The 19,315-nt window shown below is 41.2% G+C and overlaps 1 protein-coding gene across 15 annotated transcripts in view; it reads right to left on the reverse strand.

Annotated features, from left to right (window-relative positions):
- The window catches only part of LOC144688446 (nuclear receptor coactivator 3-like), a 264,554-nt gene that overhangs the window by 85,348 nt on the left and 159,891 nt on the right, over positions 1–19,315 (reverse strand). For 2 of the 15 annotated variants that reach the window (XM_078554994.1, XM_078554992.1), the window contains exon 1: positions 702–871. The exons of the other annotated variants lie outside the window; for them this stretch is intronic. The gene's annotated coding sequence lies outside the window, so the exon portion shown is untranslated. Of the gene's footprint in view, positions 1–701; positions 872–19,315 lie in introns of those variants that run through there. 15 annotated transcript variants of the gene reach the window in all.

Consider the following 19,315-nt stretch of genomic DNA (forward strand, 5'->3'; position numbering starts at 1 on the left):
AATAACTGTCCTAAAGAACATCGGTCAAAATGCTATACATATGTTGATAAGGAGATATGAATGCAAAAGGATCTTTCAGTCCACCTAACAATCAACATAATTCAGCGTCACATGCAGCATCCATTCAGACTCATTCATCTCAATGTGCATATCTCCTGAGTTTTTTCGTCACTACTTTTTAGTCTTGTCAAATTTCATTGCAGATCAATCAAGTGAAAAGATTGAATTAATGGATAGTTTGAAAAGATTGAATTAACAGATAGTTTAAGAGATACAAAACTATGCTTGATATGGCATCAACAAAAAACTAAATTACAAGGTATCTGTAAATGTAACAAAATGTCAACAGATATATCAATGTTACTTGTTATATAAAGGAATATTTCTCAAATATGATACATAACAGTTATGTATCACTGCTGAAAATTACAGGTTTATCCTTCCAGGGTCCCTTATATCTATCTTTATAACAAATTTACACACCTTTATTTCACTATAAACACAGACACCAAAACTGTTTCAACCAAAAAACTTTTAATCTTAAATGTCTAAAAATATCCTTTGAGAAGCAAAACCGAAATAATTACACCCACACACCCGAGAAGCAGAGTCACTATCTCAGCGCTTCCAGTAATAAGCTTTTTATGTAGAGGAAGTCAGCGTAAACAGTGAACAGATATTACAGAAAGAAAGATGCTTACCTTTAACCAATGAGATTGCTGAAAGTGGGCAAGTTGCCAAGATCTTTCTGGTACTCCGGTAAAAATCTAACTACTAACCAGTTAGCTAAAGTAATTACCCACTTCCCACTCCTCCCAAACATTAGCCAAAGTACTACATGCTGAAACTGAGCTGAAGACCTTTCAAAATTCAGAGCACTCAGCTTGCTCCCGGGGAAAACAGAAAACAGGAAACAAATCAACAAAACTCATCAGCTTGTTTCACTTAGTTCACGTGATCTTTGCCCAGTCAGCAGCCAATGCATTTCCCTTCCTGTATTGGCAGAATTATTGCGCTGATCGTAATGACTGCTGAAAAATTCCCAACCTCCTCCTCCGAAAGAATGTACCAAGCTGCTCTCCAGCATTCATAGTGCTACCAAAGAATGCTGGTCTGATTGCATTATTTTTGATGTTTCTATTTAATTGCTGCAACTGAAAGCTACAAGCGTCACACTGTGCATATTTTAAATACTTTTTTTTAAAACAATGGAGGCGGTGCAGTCTAAAAACAAATGAAGAAACCTGGTATTTGAAAGAATCTGGAGTAACAACCGACTGAGCCATTGCCTACTATTAAAATCAATCTGTACTTGCACGCAGAATTTATTAAAAATCACACCCCTGCCTATACTGTAAAAAAACTACACACTTCAATTATTCCGTATTTACTATTTTTGGAGGACGATGTAACAACTGAGATACAATAATGCAGCAGTTTGGAGCTTTTGGTTTAAAGTATATGTAAATTAAACAGATGCTACATCTTTAAAAGACAAGATTTCTGCATCTAAAAAAAAATAGCTTAATGTGTCATTCTCACTTTATTGCCGGTAAACGGCAATCCCTCTAGATGCAAATGACAGTTGCAGTCCAGCATATTCAAATAGTTCCTGTAGGGCTTTTTGTGAACAACAATGCAATGAAACTATCTCACACCCTGCTTCCTCGCTGCCGCCACCCCCCCACCATAACATTTAACTTAGCAACATATAGACTCATCGACGTTTACAGAAAGAGGCCATTCGGCCCACAGTGTCCACGCTGCTCAACAAAGATCTGACTATACTAATCCCATTTGCCAGCGCTTGGCCCATAGCCCTGGAGGCTATGGCAACACAGTGAATATCTAAATACTTCTTAAATGTTACGAGAGTTTCTGACACAACCGCCCTTTCAGGAAGTGAATTCCAGACTCCCACCACCCTCTGGGTCAAAATATTTCTCAACTCCCCTCTTAGTCTTCTACCTCTTACTTTAAATCTATGCCCCCTGGTTATTGACCCCTCTACTAATGGAAAAAGTGCCTTCCTACCCACCTATGCCCCTCATAATATTACACACCTCTATCAGGTCCCCTCTCAACCTTCGCTGCTCCAAGGAAAACAACCCCGGCCTATCCAGTCTTTCTTCATAGCTCAGACCCTCCAGCCCAGGCAGCATCCTGGTAAATCTCCTCTGTACCTTCTCCAGTGCAATCACATCCTTCCTATAATGTGGTGACCAGAACTGCACGTAGTACTCCAGCTGTGGCCTAACCAGCGTCTTATACAGTTCCAGCATAACCTCACTGCTCTTGTATTCTATGCCTCGGCTAATAAAGGCAAGTATCCCACATTCCTTCTTAACCACCTGCTCTACTACCTTCAGGGATCTGTGGATATGCACACCAAAGACCCTCTGATCCTCAGTACTTTCCAGGGTCCTATCATTCATAGTGTAATCCCTTGCCTTGTTAGCCTTCCCCCAAGTGCATCCTCACACTTTTGTGGGTTGAGTTCCATTTGCCACTGCTCTGCCCACCTGACCAGTCCATTGATATCATCCTGCAGTTTAAGGCTATCCTCCTCATTATTTACCATCCTACCAATTTTCATGTCATCCGTGAACTTCTTGATCATACCTCCTACATTTCAGTCCAAATCATTTATGTACACCACAAACAGCAAGGGCCCCAGCACCGAGCCCTGCGGAACCCCACTGGAAACAGACTTCCAGTCACAGAAACATCTCTCTACCATCATCCTCTGCTTCCTGCCTCTCAGCCAAATGTAACAGCCAATTTTGGATCCAACGTGCCACTTTGCCTTGGATCCCATGCTTTCTTGACCAGTCTGCCATGAGGGACTTATAAAAGCCTTGCTAAAGTCCATGCAGACCACATCAAATGCATTACCCTCATCAACACTCCTGGTAAACTCCTCGAAAAAAAATCAAATTTGTCAAAACTACCTTCCCTTAACAAACCCATGCTGACTATCCCCGATTAATCCGTGTCTCTCCAAGTGCAAATATATTCTGTCCCTCAGAATTCTTTCTAGTAGCTTCCCCACCACCAAGGTTAGACTGACTGGCTGTAGTCAGTCCTGTAATTTCTTTAGTCTATCCCTTCCTCCTTTTTTTAAACAATGGGACAACATTAGCACTCCTCCAGTCCTCTGGCACCTCACCTGTGGCCAGAGAGGATTTGAAAATTACTGCCAGGGCCCCTGATAACTCTTCCCTTGCCTCCCTCAACAGTCTGAGATACATCTCAAGCGGACCTGCAGATTCATCTACTTTTAAGGCCGCTAAATCTGCTAGTATCTCCTCTCACTCTGTTAATTTCCTCTAATATTCTCAGCCCTCCACTCTGATGTCTATACCTGCATCAACCTTTTCCATTGTGAAGACCAATGCGAAGTATTCATTGAGGACTGTTGCATCTTGTGTGAATAAGTTGCATCTGTGTTTTCTTTTTATGAATATTAATAGACTGGACTTCTGAAAGATCTAATTAGGGTTGCAGTCCAGTCCTCAATTTTTACTATATTACTGGACAAAGGTCTAAGCTCATGTAAATATTTGACTTTGTAAAGTCAGACTTCGTAGCAGACTAGATGAATTCAGTATTCTGTGCCCTTGGGGGACCATTAAAGTAGATTTTACTCACTTCCATCATAACATAAGCCATTTGTTTTATTCATTCATGGGATGTGGGCATCCCAAGTGAGGCCAGCATTTGCTGCCCAATTGTCCTTAAGAAGGTGGTGTTGAGCTGCCTTCTTGACAAATGAATGGCTTGCTAGGTGATTTGAGAGGACAGTTAAGAGTCAACCACATTGTTGTGGTCTGGAGTCACATAGTAGAGTCATCAGGTAAGGATGGCAGATTTCCTTCCCTAAAGGTTGCTCCTGAACCAGATGGAATTTTATGACAATCCAGTAGCTTTATGGTCAGCATTATTAATACCATTTATTCATTCCAGATTTATTTTACTGAATTTAAATTCCCGAGCTGCCATGGTGGGATTTGAACTGATGTCTCCAGGTCATTAGTGCAGGTTTCAGGATTACTAGTCCAGTAATAGAACTGTTATGCCCCTACAATCTTTAAACTGAAAATTGGGTGCCAAACTGAAGGCATGTTGCATTTATATTATCACAAAATGTAACAGAATTCAATTTTCAGTGTCAAATGTAAGTGAAAATTGTTGCAAGGAGAGATCATGTTTCAGCAAGAGAGAGAGTTAGAGCGGAGGTGATAGGCTTATTTCTGATGAACAATAATACCAAGCAAAACTAGGCATTTTCTCTCAAGGAGAATATTCTGAGATCATCCTGTTTGTGACCATATTACACCAATTCGCTCCCCACCACACTCCCCATTAAATAAGTTGCACGGAAAGTAAATAGAAATTAAAAATTGCTGTCTGTTTGGCCATTGTCTAACTCTATTCATCAATGGTTTTTTTCCCTCCACATCATGAGGTTAGCTCAAAATTCCTTTTTCATTATGTTCAGGATGTCAGCAATGCTGGCAAGATCACCTTTATTGCCACATCCCCAGTTACTTGAATTATTGCAGAACCTGATGTTGATGATGTAAAGACACTGACCCAGTGATGAAGGTGGAACAGCAATATAATTCCAAGTAAGGAAGATGTGTGATTTGGATGGAACCTGGAAGGTGATGGTGGCCCTATGACATAGCTGGTTTTGTCCATCTCGATGGTAGAGAACATTGGGTAGGAATTTGTTGCAGTGCGTCCTATAGCCTGTACATACTGCAACCACAATACACCAATGATAGAATAAGTGGATATATAGGGAAAGCTGGCACTCATTCAATCTGATTGGTCCTGGATGACATCTAGCTTCAAACGTTACTGCGGCTGTACCCACATATGCAAGTCGTGAGTGTTCCATCACACTGCCCACTTGAAGCTTGTAGATGGAATCATAATGTTAGAGGTTTTGGTGGGTCAGTAAGTGTCAAATTCAAAGTGTATCCAGTACGTTGCAGCCACAATGCTGATGAAGGCAAGTCCAATTACGTTTCAGTTCAATGATAACGTCAAAGATATGCAGGAGGTCAGCAGAGAAGATTGGGCCTTCTCTTGTTGGAGGGGTATTTCCTTGCACTTATGTGGCATGAATGTTACCTACCACCTGTCAGCCCAAGCTTTTTTTATGCAGATGAGAGGTGTGTGGAGATGAACAATGTAAGCATGATTAATGAACACCCAACTCGAACATATGGTGGTGATAAAGTCATTGATAAAGCAACTAAAGATAGGTGAAAATGTTACCCTTCTTCAGCAAAGTCACGGGGCTGCATGGAGGATGAGCACCTAAAAATCACAATTACCTTCCTTTGTCAATTTTAACTCCATCAACCCAAACTCCACCATCAATATCCTTGAGGTTTCCATCAACTGCAGCTGGAGGATCATCAACTCAGTGAAAGACGCTCTTTGGTCTGCCCGAAACTTGTCGGTCTTCCAGTGCAAAGAGCTGTCCCCGACCGAGTGTTGCAGACTGGCACATTCCAAGGTCCGGGACTACGTGAGGGGCGCACTAAAGCTTGGGGCTGCCGCCGCAAAGGGGAAAGGTCGCTGTCTAAAACCTTTCTACCATAGTGCACTGAGGGGCTGGGAATTCTTTAGACCATCCCCCGGGCTGTACGGCTCGTAATGAAAGTATGCATTGAATACTAATTGTATTATAATTGAAGCACCTCAGAGTGCAACATGATGTATGTTAATAACTCCAATACCATTGCATTGTCTGACTGTCTACAATGACCATATTGAAATGACTGTAATATTCATTGATTGTACTGAAGCACCTCGTGATCCACGTGTAAAAGTTGAATCTGATTGCACTTTTTATGATGGCGATTTAGAAATGTTTTGTAATGTTCATTCAGATATTTTATGAATAAAGTATATTTTTCAAAAAAAAAAAATCCTTGAGGTTTCCATTGACCAGAAATGTAACTGGACTTTGCCATTAGCAACAACATGACCACAACACCAAGGCTGACACTGACTGCACTTTAAGTGCCTCACCTCACCACCATCAAAGCCTCTTCAATATCACGAGTCTATCAACAAAGCTCAAGTGAGGAGTGAGATGAAATACACACAACTTGTCCAGATGGGTAAAGATTAATAACCTTCAAGATGCTGAACAATATCCAGGTTACAGCAGGGTGATTGCAAGGTCAATCAAATCATTGCTATCCACCTGGGCGTTTCCTTTTAACTAACCTCACATATGCTAAGACTTCTTGGGATCATATGGAGTGCTGCTTTTATGTCAAAGGCAGCTGCTGTCACCTCTCCTCTGACATTCAGTTCTTTCATCCACATCTGGATCAAGATTGTAACGAGATCTGATACCAAATGGTTCTAGTAGGAGCTAAAGTGAACAAGATATTGATGAAATAAAAACAAAAATACCTGGAAAAACTCAGCAGGTCTGACAGCATCTGCGGAGAGGAACACAGTTAACCTTTCGAGTCCGTATGACTTTTCAACTGAACTAAGGAAAAATAGAAAAGAGGTGAAATATAAGCTGGTTTAAGGGGGGGGAGGGGGTGGGACAGGTAGAGCTGGATAGAGGGCCAGTGATAGGTGGAGATAACCAAAAGATGTCATAGACAAAAGGACAAAGAAGTGTTGAAGTTGGTGATATTATCTAAGGAATGGGATAATAAAGGTACAGATAGCCCTAGTGGGGGTGGGGTGGGGGGAAGGGATCAAAATAGGCTAAAAGGCAGAGATAAAACAATGGATGGAAATACATTTAAAAATAATGGAAATAGGTGGGAAAAGAAAAATCTATATAAATATTTGGAAAAAATGGGGATCGGAAAGGGGTTGGGGATGGAGGAGAGAGTTCACGATCTAAAATTGTTGCACTCAATATTCAGTCCAGAAGGCTGTAAAGTGCCTAATCAGAAGATGAGGTGCTGTTCCTCCAGTTTGCGTTGAACTTCACTGGAACAATGCAGCAGGCCAAGGACGGACATGTGGGCATGAGAGCAGGGTGGAGTGTTGAAATGGCAAGCGACAGGGAGGTCTGGGTCATGCTTGCGGACAGAGCAAAGGTGTTCCCCAAAGCGGTCACCCAGTCTGCGTTTGGTCTCTCCAATGTAGAGGAAACCGCATTGGGAGCAGCGAATGCAGTAGACTAAATTGAGGGAAGTGCAAGTGAAATGCTGCTTCACTTGAAAGGAGTGTTTGGGCCCTTGGATGGTGAGGAAAAGGGAAGTAAAGGGGCAGGTGTTGCACCTTCTGCAGTTACATGGGAAGGTGCCGTGGGAGGGGGTTGAAGTGTAGGGGGTGGTGATGAAGGAGTGGACCAGTGTGTCCCAGAGGGAAAGATCCCTGCGGAATGGTGCCAGGGGGGTGAAGGGAAGATGTGTTTGGTGGTGACATCATGTTGGAGTTGGCGGAAATGGCGGAGGATGATCCTTTGAATGTGGAGGCTGGTGGGGTGATAAGTGAGGACAAGGAGGACCCTATCATGGTTCTGGGAGGGAGAGGAAGGTGTGAGGGCGGATGCGCAGGAGATGGGCCGGACACGGTTGAGGGCCCTGTCAACCACCGTGGGTGGAAAACCTCGGTTAAGAAAAAAGGAGGACATGTCAGAGGAACTGTTTTTGAAAGTGGCATCATCAGAACAGATGCGACGGAGGCGAAGGAACTGAGAGAATGGGATGGAGTCCTTACAGGAAGCGGGGTTTGAGGAGCTTTAGTCGAGGTAGCTGTGGGAGTCGGTAGGCTTGTAATGGATATTGGTGGACAGTCTATCACCAGAAATTGAGACAGAGAGGTCCAGGAAGGGAAGGGAAGTGTCAGAGATGGACCATGTGAAATTGATGGAGGAATGGACTCCATCATGCCAACTCCAGCATGATGCCACCACCAAACACATCTTCCCTTCACCCCCCCAGTAGCATTCCGCAGAGATCGTTCCCTCCGGGACACCCTGGTCCTATCCTCCATCACCCCCTACACCTCAACCCCCTCCCACAGCACCTTCCCATGTAACCGCAGATGCAACACCTGCCCCTTTACTTCCCCTCTCCTCACCGTCCAAGGGCCCAAACACTCCACACTGAAGCAGCATTTCACTTGCACTTCCCTCAATTTAGTCTACTGCATTCGCTGCTCCCAATAACCAGCAGGTCGCCGCCAGGCCTAACATTGTTTGCTGGGTGACATCCCTAGATGTCGAGCCCATCACCATTGGTTGAATACCAATAGGGGCAGGATGAGGCCCTTAAATGGCTACTCAAGGACCTCAATTGGCAGCTAAGTAGGAAGGCTACCACCCTTCCCAACCAAAGCTTGATTGGGGGGGGGGGGAGCGAGGATGAAACAGTCTGGTAGGCATCAGTATCCCCATCCCGCAACCTTCTGCCTGATTAAATGGCTTCCCCAGCCCACAAACTCACTATCGGAACGGTGGGTGCGGAGCATTAAATTCCATCCATTGTATCAAGTTGATGACCTTTTGCTAGAACTGTTCTGATGCAAGGTCACTGGAGCAGTAACTTTGTTTCTCTCTTCAAAGATGCTGTCTGACTTAAGTAGCAAATATAGCCCCTCCATTCAAGGGAGAGGAGGCAGAAAACAGGAAATTATAGGCCAACTGGCTATAGGCTAACTAGCTTGACGTCTGTCATTGGGAAGGCGTTAGAATCAATCATTAAGGGGGTTAAAGCTAGGCACTTAGAGAAACTCAAGGTAATTGGGAAGAGTCAGCATGGTTTTGTGAAAGGGAAATCATGTTTAACCAATTTATTGGAGTTCTTTGAAGGAGTAACATGTGCTGTGGATAAAGGGGGACCTGTCGGTGTGCTGTACTTGGATTTCCAGAAGGCATTTGATAACGTGCCACATGAAAGGTTAAAGTGGAAAATAAAAGCTCATGGTGTAGGGCATTAGCATGGGTAGAAGGCAGCATAGGTATCAGCATGGATAGAAGGTTGGCTGGCTGGCAGAAAAAAGGAGTATGCATAAATGGGCCATTTCTGATTGGCAGGATGGGACGAGTGGAATCCCGCAGGGATTAGTGCTAGGCCCTCATTTTTTACAATTTATACCAATGACTTAGATGAGGGGAATGAAGGCATGACAGCTAAATTTGCATTCGACACAAAGGTAGGCAGGAAAGTATGTTGTGAAGAGGACATAAGGAGGTTGCAGACAGATGTAGATAGGTTGAGTGAGTGGGCAAAAATGTGGTAGATGGAGTATATTATGGAAAAATGCGAAGTTGTTCAGTTTGGCAGGAAGAATAAAAAAAGCAGAGTATTACTCAGACGGAGAACGGGTGCAGAATTCCAAGCTGCAGAGGGATCTAGGCGTTCTAGTGCATGAGTCACAAAAAGTTAGAATACAGGTACAGCAAGTAATTAAGAAGGCTAATGGAATGCTATCCTTTATTCCAAGAGGAATTGAGCATAAAAGAAAGGATGTTATGCTTTAGGTATACAGGGCATTGGTGAGACCACATCTCAAATACTGTGTGCCGTTTTGGTCTAATTTTTTTTTATTATTCATTTATGGGGTGTGGGTATTGCTGACTCAGCCAGCATTTATTACCCATCCCTAATTACTCTCAAGGTGGTGGTGGTGAGCTGCCTTCTTAAACCGTTGCAGTCCATGTGCTGTAGGTACACCCACAATGCTGTTAGAGAGGGAGTTCCAGGATTTTGTCCCAGCTACAGTGAAAGAACACCAATATATATGAGTCAGAATGGTGACTGGCTTGGAGGGGAGCTTACAGGTGATGTTCCACAGTGTTTGCTGTCTTTGTCCTTCTAGATGGTAGTGGACGTGGGTTTGGAAGGTGGAAGGTGCTGGCTAAGGAAGTTCGGTGAGTTCCTGCAATGCGTCTTGTAGATGGTACACATTGCTACTACTGTGCATCGGTGGTGGACGGAGTGAATGTTTGTAGATGGGGTGCCAATCAAGTGGGCTGCTATGTCCTGGATGGTGTCAAGCTTCTTGAGTGTTTTTGGAGCTGCATTGATCCAGGCAAGTGGAGACTATTCCATTACACTCCTGACTTGTGCCTTGTAGATGGTGGACAGGCTGTGGGGAGTCAGGTGGTGAGCTACTTGCTGCAGGATTCCTAGCCTCTGACCTGCTCTTATAGCCACAGCATTTATATTTACGGAAGGATAGAAATGCGTTGGAGGCAGTTCAGAGGAGGTTTACTAGGTTGAAACCTGGAAAGAGCAGGTTGTCTTATGGGGAGAGATTAGACAGATTGGGTTTGTTTCCACTGGAATTTACAAGAGTGAGGGATGACTTAAAGATCCTGAAAGGTATTGACAAGGTGGTGGACGTGAAAAGGATGTTTCCTCTTGTGGGTGAGTCCAGAACTAGGGGACACCATTTTAAAATTAGGGGTTGCCCTTTTAGGACAGAGATAAGGATTTTTTTCTGAGGGTTGTGTGACTTCGGAACACAGGGTCATTGAATATTTTTAACGTGGAGGTAGACAGATTCTTGTGTGGTGAGGGAATCAAAGGTTGCTGGGGATAGATGGGAATGTGGAATTTGAAACACCAACAAATCAGCCATGATCTTATTGAATGGCAGAGCAGGCTCAGGGGGACAAATGGCCTACTTCTGCTCCTATTTCATATGTTCACATGTTCGTATTCCCAACACTTTGTTTTTATTTCAGATTTCCAGCATTCGTAATATTTTACTTTTGCACACAGGTTATTGATGAGTCAGTGTTACTCCATGATATCAGTAATGGCTCCTATTAATTCCCCAACAACTTGGAGAGGCTGATAGATTTGCGTTCTGAAGTAGCTTGGCTAGCAACTCTGCTAGTTCTTCAGCATTACAGCTGGGATGTTGCCAGGGCCCTAGCCTTTGTTGTGTCCAAAGGGTTCTGCTGCTTATCATCACGTGGAGTGAACCAAATGGGCTTGACACATCTTTGACAGTGGTCAGGACCTGTCAAGGAGGCAGAACATGAGTGACCATTCATGACATTGCAAACATTTCAGCATTGTTTGCTGTTTGAGGATGACAATGTTCACGAACTCAGAGGAAAAAACAGTAGCCCAAACACCTGCGCAAATTCATAGAAAATCAGATTTTTCCTGAATGTCAATGAACTTTCAGAAAACAAGCACAAGACCAACAAAGCACAGTAAAGCAAAATGATAAACTGCACTTATATACACAATTCATATATCACTTTTGTGACATCAACGACAATTCCAAAAGCAATACACGTTTCCACGATCACAAAACGCTATTAAGCTATTACACAGTAAAATATAGAACCATAGAACACTACAGCACAGAAAACAGGCCATTCAGCCCTTCTAGTCTGTGCCGAAATATTATTCCGCTAGTCCCATTGACCTGCACCTAGTCCATAACCCTCCAGACCTCTCCCATCCATGTATCTTTCTAATTTATTCTTAAAACTTAAGAGTGAGCCCGCATTTACCACGTCAGATGGTAGCTCGTTCCACACTCTCACCACTCTCTGAGTGAAGAAGCTCCCCCTAATGTTCCCCCAAACCTTTTCCCTTTCACCCTAAAGCCATGTCCTCTCGTGTTTATTTCTCCTAATCTAAGTGGAAAGAGCCTACTCGCATTTACTCGGTCTATACCCGTCACAATTTTTTAAACTTCTATCAAATCTCCCCTCATTCTTCTACGCTCCAAGGAATAAAGTCCTAACCTGTTTAATCTTTCCCTGTAACTCAACTCCTTAAGACCTGGCAACATCCTAGTAAATCTTCTCTGCACTCTCTCAATCTTACTGATATCCTTCCTGTAGTTAGGTGACCAGAACTGCACACAATACTCCAAAGTTGGCCTCACCAATGTCTTATACAACCTCACCATAACATCCCAACTCCTATACTCAATACTTTGATTTATGAAGGCCAGTATGCCAAAAGCTTTCTTTACAACCTTGTCTACCTGTGACGCCACTTTCAGGAAAGTGTTTTTGTATTTGTATTTGTGAGAATATGCGCTGCAAAATGTTAATTGCTAAAATGAATAAAATTAACATGTAAAGATACACATCAACCATCACCAACACTGTAAAGCAAGTGTTGTTCAAATTAGACAGAAATGTGAAATAGCTGAAGCTAAAATGTAATGTTGCAGTACATAATCATTCAATAATCATTGAAGCAAAAAAGTTCTTCAGGTCTGACCAAAAATTAACCATTTGGATATCTTTTAATGAAAAAGATATGAATTTTATACCTTTCTGCATTATTAATAGTGCAATCACAAATTTGTATTCTGTCTTTATGCTTCCCTCAAAAGATCACAGGGTATTATATCTGTGACAGAATCGTTATCAAGCATACTGATCAGTTGAAAAAAAAAAACTAAACGAAAAAAGCCCCAAAAGGAAGCAAAAGGACAGAAAATGACAGAGACTTTTAACTGTTACTAGAACCACTACTTCCTTTGTGCCTCTGGGAAGTTGCCTTCATTACTGGTATGCAGTTCTATTACACCGTTATATGGCCCAGAAGTGATCTAATCTACTCTTTAATGCATTTCTCAGTATTCCCAAAGTTATCTCATTATATACTAATGCATTCTTATGTTTTAGCAACCTACAATTGTAATTGAAGTGGAGTGTACTTATAAATGAAAATAATTCACACAATAATTGATTTTTAACAATGCCACATAAAAAGTACTATTCCCAGTCCGAGAGGCTGTGCACACAGAATAATGTAAAGAATACAGAATGTAATGATCAATTCCCATTATGGTAAATCACCAATCTGATAAATGTAATAGTAACAACAATTGGAATCTAAACTGTTTGGTAAGGATGCAGTCGCACTGCCATTATCAATGTAATTCAGAGCAATTCGCTTCCAAGTTTGCATCCTCTTTGGAAGCAACACCGTGACTTAAGGACAAACATGCATTAAACCGATCAATTAATTTTTTTGGTTTAAAGTTATTTGTTACTTTATCCCCAGGAAGGCAAGCAATTAAGAATCCTTTCCTGCACAAAGTACTTTTTTTCCCCCTTGTTGGCCCTTCTTAAATAGGCCATTGAGGCTCAAATTGGAATAGACTATTCATATTGCAGTCCAAGATTTGCAGTTCAGGTCTGAAACCAGCAGGTGCTGGAGGTGGAAATTCTAATCTGGATATCAATTCATTCTGCCAGCTAACTTATTTACATTCCACTCATCAGTGGCAAAAGGGCGTTGTGTGAATGCACCTTAAGAATGTTCAAAGTCATCACATTTGATCCATACAAATAGGAGGTGTCATGTGGAAGAGAGAATAGGAGTAAATGGGGCCTGTTTGGGGTTGAACTGTATCTGAGATGACGGACAGATGAAGACTGATGCAGAATCAACCAACTACAACAGTTTTGGGAATGCAATACCCAAGCTAGCTGTTGAACAGTTCCCCGTGGGCCTATTGATGATTGAATAGTGTTATAATCCCCTTTGAGACCATCAACATTTAAAGAGAAATTCGAACACCCAGTAATTAGCTGAAAGAAATTTCATGTTTTTAAATCTAAAACCAACTTCCTCAGGTAACCACTTTTACTTTACATTGGAAAGTACAATAAGACAATCCCAATCCGATACTTTGGACTAAAACCTCAGCTGAACCTTCTCTTTTCCACGATATTTCATCCCTAGAAAGTCTTTGGCCAGTTATCAGGTTCTTGAAGGTTATCCACTTACTTGGGACTAACTCCAAACTTTTCCACAGTTGCCTTGTAAGGTCTGGGACTTTTCAGATAGAGCCTAAGCTTCACCTGCAGTTCCTGTATTGTAGCTTAAAGAGAAAATTAGAAACACCCCTGGTTTCTAATAGCTCTATTTTTCTGATCCACAGCTGTTTTACAGCTCCTGACAGACTGTTTCTCTCTGCCTGAATCCAAACTAACTTTGTTTTCAGTGAGGATTACTATAGATTCCTTCCTTTAGCTTCAACCTAGGAAAATCTTCCTGTCTCTTTTCTCTCACTAACTCTGTCTCCAAACTGATCTGCTGACTGGCTGCTTCTGTGAACAAAAAAAAACACCTAAATTAAATAAAAGGAATGTCCCTAACCACACAGCCTATCTACATGGCAACGTGGCATACTTGGGGTGTTCCAATCAGAAATGTTAGCTAACTATCTTTCACTTGAAAACAACCCTTTGATTCTGTGACCCACATGACCATCTTTAATTGATATAATTGACCTCCCTCCAGGCTCCACCAAGGAACTCCCTTATTTACAAATGTGCTTTTGACTTCTTTAATCTGGGAACTACTTGAATAATCTAAATCCCTTTTTGAAATAACTGCAGACCTCATGTCTCTACCAAAAGCTCAAAGATAGGACATCCGTTTTTTAAAGTTTTCTCCCTTCAAATCCTGACCTCATTAAATAAACATTTTGAACTGTAATTACCCCAGGTCTGTTTGAATTACAGATATTTCAGGACTGATTATTAATTTCTCCATCAAATCTGAAAGTTAGATTCCTAAAACTAAAAGTTGCACCTCTAAAATATTAATATAAACCATGAAACTAGATTATTATAACAATAGCCTTACAAACACTTAGAAATTCCTAAGCCTTTACTCTATGGCCATCAATAAGTGAGGTGCATCCCTGCAGGGAGACAGTACACACTCCATGTTTGGCAAAGAGAGACTCATAGGAACAGGAGTAGACAATTTGAACTCTCAAATCTGTTCAATCATTCAATTAAATCATGACTGAAGAACTTTCCCTGTGAACCTCTTAGCAGATTAGTTTTAAAAGTTTCAAACAATGCAATGGATTCCCAAGCATGCTGAACTGGGCTTCTTAAAACAAATGTACTTCCCCAGCAATTGCATATCTGACCCACAACATTGAGGCATAACACACATTGGAAAATTGGCCACTTTGTAATATCAACTTCCATATTTCCTCTTACTCCAACACAATACAGCTGTTTTTAACAGCACTGCAGCAAGCAGATAACAGAAATTCAAGTTAATGTTCAAATTTAAAGATTGGAAAATATTTTTTAAAAATTCAGTATTCCAATCTAGGTTATGGTTACATGACTGCAATTGAGTACTCCCAAAATTAAGTTCCAAGAAACCAGGCTGGTTTCTTCAAACCCATTTTCAATTTTATTTGCCCCACTGCAATGGATAGAAATAAGCTCATCTACACTCACCAACAACATTAACAGCTTTCTTTTCAACTCATTTAAGTACATGAAAGGGGGTGGGGCTGGAGAAAGAGCATACAGGCCTTTAGCTTTTGGCTTCAAGTGATTTAATTAAGAGCCAAGGATGATACCATGCCCACTAAATGAAACATCTTAATGTGTTACTGCCCACTCGTAGCATGACTCTCATTTTCTCAGGACCAATGTACAAAGGGACAAAGCAGAAATATAAAAGACCATACCTATTCAAAGACAACTCAGGTGCAACAATTGCACAAAGGATTTGTGGAGACTTGATGTCACAGAATATTTCACCTCCTGGACACGGACCTAAATTTTCACCAAACTGCAAGATTTTAGTCTTCTCTCTACTGTAAAAGCACCAAGCTAAAGGAATCTATAGTTTCAACCCATGAGATATTAGTGGGCACAGAATCATAACATAAGACTATTGGATAGACTGTAGGATGTCTGGTGTAGAAATGGGAATGTGACATTTCTATTGGGGTATACTTAAGAGATTGTCGCAACAATGCAAGTTAAGAAAAATACTTACAACACGAGTATGGAAAAGAGTAAGGGAGTTGCATAATAAAAAGGGCACAGGGGGAGATGGGATACTACAATGTGTCTAGGGATGCTTTGAGATCAGAATGGTTTTAGTCTCTCAAGGAAAAGGGTAGATTTCCAGCATCCGCAGTATTTTGCTTTTATATGAAAGAAAAGGGTAGTACTGGATCTACATCTGGAAAATAGAGCAAGGCAAAAGTAAATAACACGATGATAACAGAACATCGAGAAAACACTTAACATAACATGGAAGTTTAGTTATAAAAATTAAAAAGGAAAAAGGGCTGTAAAAGATGCAGGAACCTAACTTGAAAAAGCCAATTTCAATTGAGATAAAAGGGAACAAGCCCAAATAAACTGAAAGAAAGATAGTCAAATAAAACAGCGCACAAAAAAGGGATATATTCAAACAGACGATAAAAGCAGACTCAAAACAATTCAACAAAATTATTGAAGGAACTTAAGAGAATAAATTTATAGCAGGTCTAAAACCAAATCTTTCAAATGTCCATAGATATAGAAGTGATGCCAGAGAACTGCTGTGTACAAAATTAAGAGAACGAGATATGCAAGCTAGTTATGGACCAGCTAGCCCAACATCGCGAGTAGTTAGCTTCCAGGTGATATTATGAGATAAAATACTTAGAAAGACCTGGATTAAATAAGGACAGCCTTAATTGGTAAAAGACAAATTGCATCTGACAATTTGAAGTCCTTTAAAGAGATACCAAAGTGTTCTGATAAAGGAAATACAGTGCCTGTTGTTTACATGCTTTTCAGAAAGTGATTGATAGAAAAAAAAGTGGTTAGTGGATGGTTTTCAGGCAAGAGAAATAGAAGTAGCATCATCATCCTCCAGGAGTCAGTACTGTATTCTCGATAATATATTATAAAGTAAATAAATGATCTGGCTATTAGCATAGGGTGCACTATATCAAAATGTGTAGAAGACACAAAAACAGGGAGTATGTTTAATTATGAAGATGACTAAGCAATTTTAGAAGACATGGATTAGTTAGTGGACTGGACAAATAAGCGCAAGATATAATGTTATTGCATTTGAGGAAGTAGAATAAGGGAAGCACATTTACAAGGAATGGAAAACATGTTTAAAAAAAAACAAAGGGGCTGAGTCCCTTTAAATACACATAAGTAAGAAGACAAAGTCAAAAAGTTGTTTAAAAGTATTTGGGAATCCCAGGTTTAATATATAGGAATATTGGGTGTATGAGCAAAATGGACATGCTAATTCTATACAAATCATCAATTTGGAAACAATAAAAGTACTGTGCTCAGATTTGTGCATCTTACTTTGGGGAGGATGTCAAGAGATTGGATAGGATGCAGAAGAGATTCACTGAATCATGCCAGGGAGGAGGGGCTTTAATTCTAGGACAAAATGAAGTTTCAAACTAAGGTCAAAAGGAAATCTATGTTGAAAATCATGAAATAAATCATAGAAAATTATTTCTCTACAGGGTGTGGAGTTTGATGCTTAAATGCATGGCAAATACAGTTACTGGACCAGCTGAAACTCAAGCTTGCATCTAAACTATGATTAGTATTAGCAGCTACCCACTTGCTCACAGTACATGTTATAGTTCATTGACACAGGAGTACTTAGGAGCATTTCTACTTAAACCTATCTATATGCTCCTGAGTCTTCCTGTTCCATTATCTCCCATAGGATATAACTTTTCACAGCTGTTCCAGAAGTGAAAAGGATGAAGAATGCTATGGAGAAGATGGGTTATCTCAAGCAACCATATACTCTGAAACGAGCTAGCAGTAAGTACAATAGAACAAGTGAGCGTGGAATAGCCATTGCCCAACCATTACCTTGGCTCAGTTGGTAAACTGTTTACCTTCTGGTTCAGAGGTTTCCAAGTTCAAGCCTCATACCATGGCTTGAGCATGTGTTTGGGCTGACACTCCAACGCAGTGCTGATGATATATTGCTTGCTGGCATTGGCAACTAACAGGTGAGACATTAAAGTGTCAATCCCAATGCCTCTTCAAGTGTGCCTACCAACACTTATTCCTCAAGTAATACCACCTTAACATGGATTGATCATTCATCTCACGGCTGTTTACAAGACATTGCAGGTGCAGGTTATCTGTCAAAGTGGCTTATACAATAACAGAGTTTCATCACAACACTTCAAGAAGTGTTTAAATGTATTTAAGTATTTGACATGCATTGCTGTATATTTATGTAGCTATGACAGGATTCGGGTGCAGATACAAAATCAATTTTAAAAGGTTAACCTCATAGGATACTGCCAGGTCAATTCATTGACGTAAAAGCACAGCTTCATGTGAGGATTGCGCTTTGTGCAGAAAGCATGCCTAATGTGGTGTGGGCAGAGATAAAGAGCAGAGAGAAAGAAAATCTTGAGATTACAATCCTTAAAGGCTTTCTGCTAAACTTTACCAAATTTAAAGACAAGTGTTGCATGTATATGGGGTAAGGGGATGAAGCTAGGTATAGAACAAAAAATAAGACAAATCCAATATGGAGGCATAAAGTTAATTTGTGGACAGTGATAAAGCAATTCAACACTACAGCCCATTTTATGGTTGGTAAAGTAGGCAATCTTCCACATCAAATGGGTGCAAGTGAGTTGCCCTGTTTTCACTGAAGAGCACCCTGTCGAAAGGACTGCATTGCATTACTTGCTACTTGCCAACTTATTGCAGCTGTAGAAGGCAGCACAGTAGGAATCTGCCAATGTAAGGCAACACAATAATTCCAGCCATCAGGTTGGAAGTGTGACCAAGCATCACTCATCAATCTATTCCACATCCACTAGCTACCTCAATCAAGCTTATACCCCTTTCATTGCATCAATACATATAAGACCATAAGACATAGGAGCAGAAATTAGGCCATTCGGCCCATCGAGTCTGCTCCGCCATTCAATCATGGCTGATAAGTTTCTCAACCCCATTCTCCCGCCTTCTCCCCGTAACCTTTGATCCCCTTACCAATCAAGAACCTATCTATCTCGGTCTTCAATACACTCAATGACCTGGCCTCCACAGCCTTCTGTGGCAATGAATTCCATAGATTCACCACTCTCTGGCTAAGGAAGTTTCTCCTCATCTCTGTTCTAAAAGGTCTTCTCTTTACTCTGAGGCTGTGCCCTCGGATCCTAGTCTCTCCTACTAATGGAAACATCTTCCCCACCTCCACTCTATCCAGGCCTTTAAGTATTCTGTAAGTTTCAATCAGATCCCCCCCTCATCCTTCTAAACTCCATCGAGTATAGACCCAGATTCCTCAAACGTTCCTCATATGTTAAGTCTTTCATTCCTGGGATCATTCGCATGAACCTCTTCTGGACCCTCTCCAGGGTCAGCACATCCTTCCTGAGATACGGGGCCCAAAACTGCTCACAATATTTTAAATGTGGTCTGACCAGAGCCTTATAAAGCCTCAGCAGCACATCCCTGCTTTTATTCTAGTCCTCTCGAAATAAATGCCAACATTGCATTTGCCTTCCTAACTACCGACTCAACCTGCAAATTAACCTTAAGAGAATT

This window comes from Cetorhinus maximus, chromosome 13, assembly GCF_964194155.1.
Source record: "Cetorhinus maximus chromosome 13, sCetMax3.hap1.1, whole genome shotgun sequence".
NCBI classification, from domain to species: domain Eukaryota; kingdom Metazoa; phylum Chordata; class Chondrichthyes; order Lamniformes; family Cetorhinidae; genus Cetorhinus; species Cetorhinus maximus.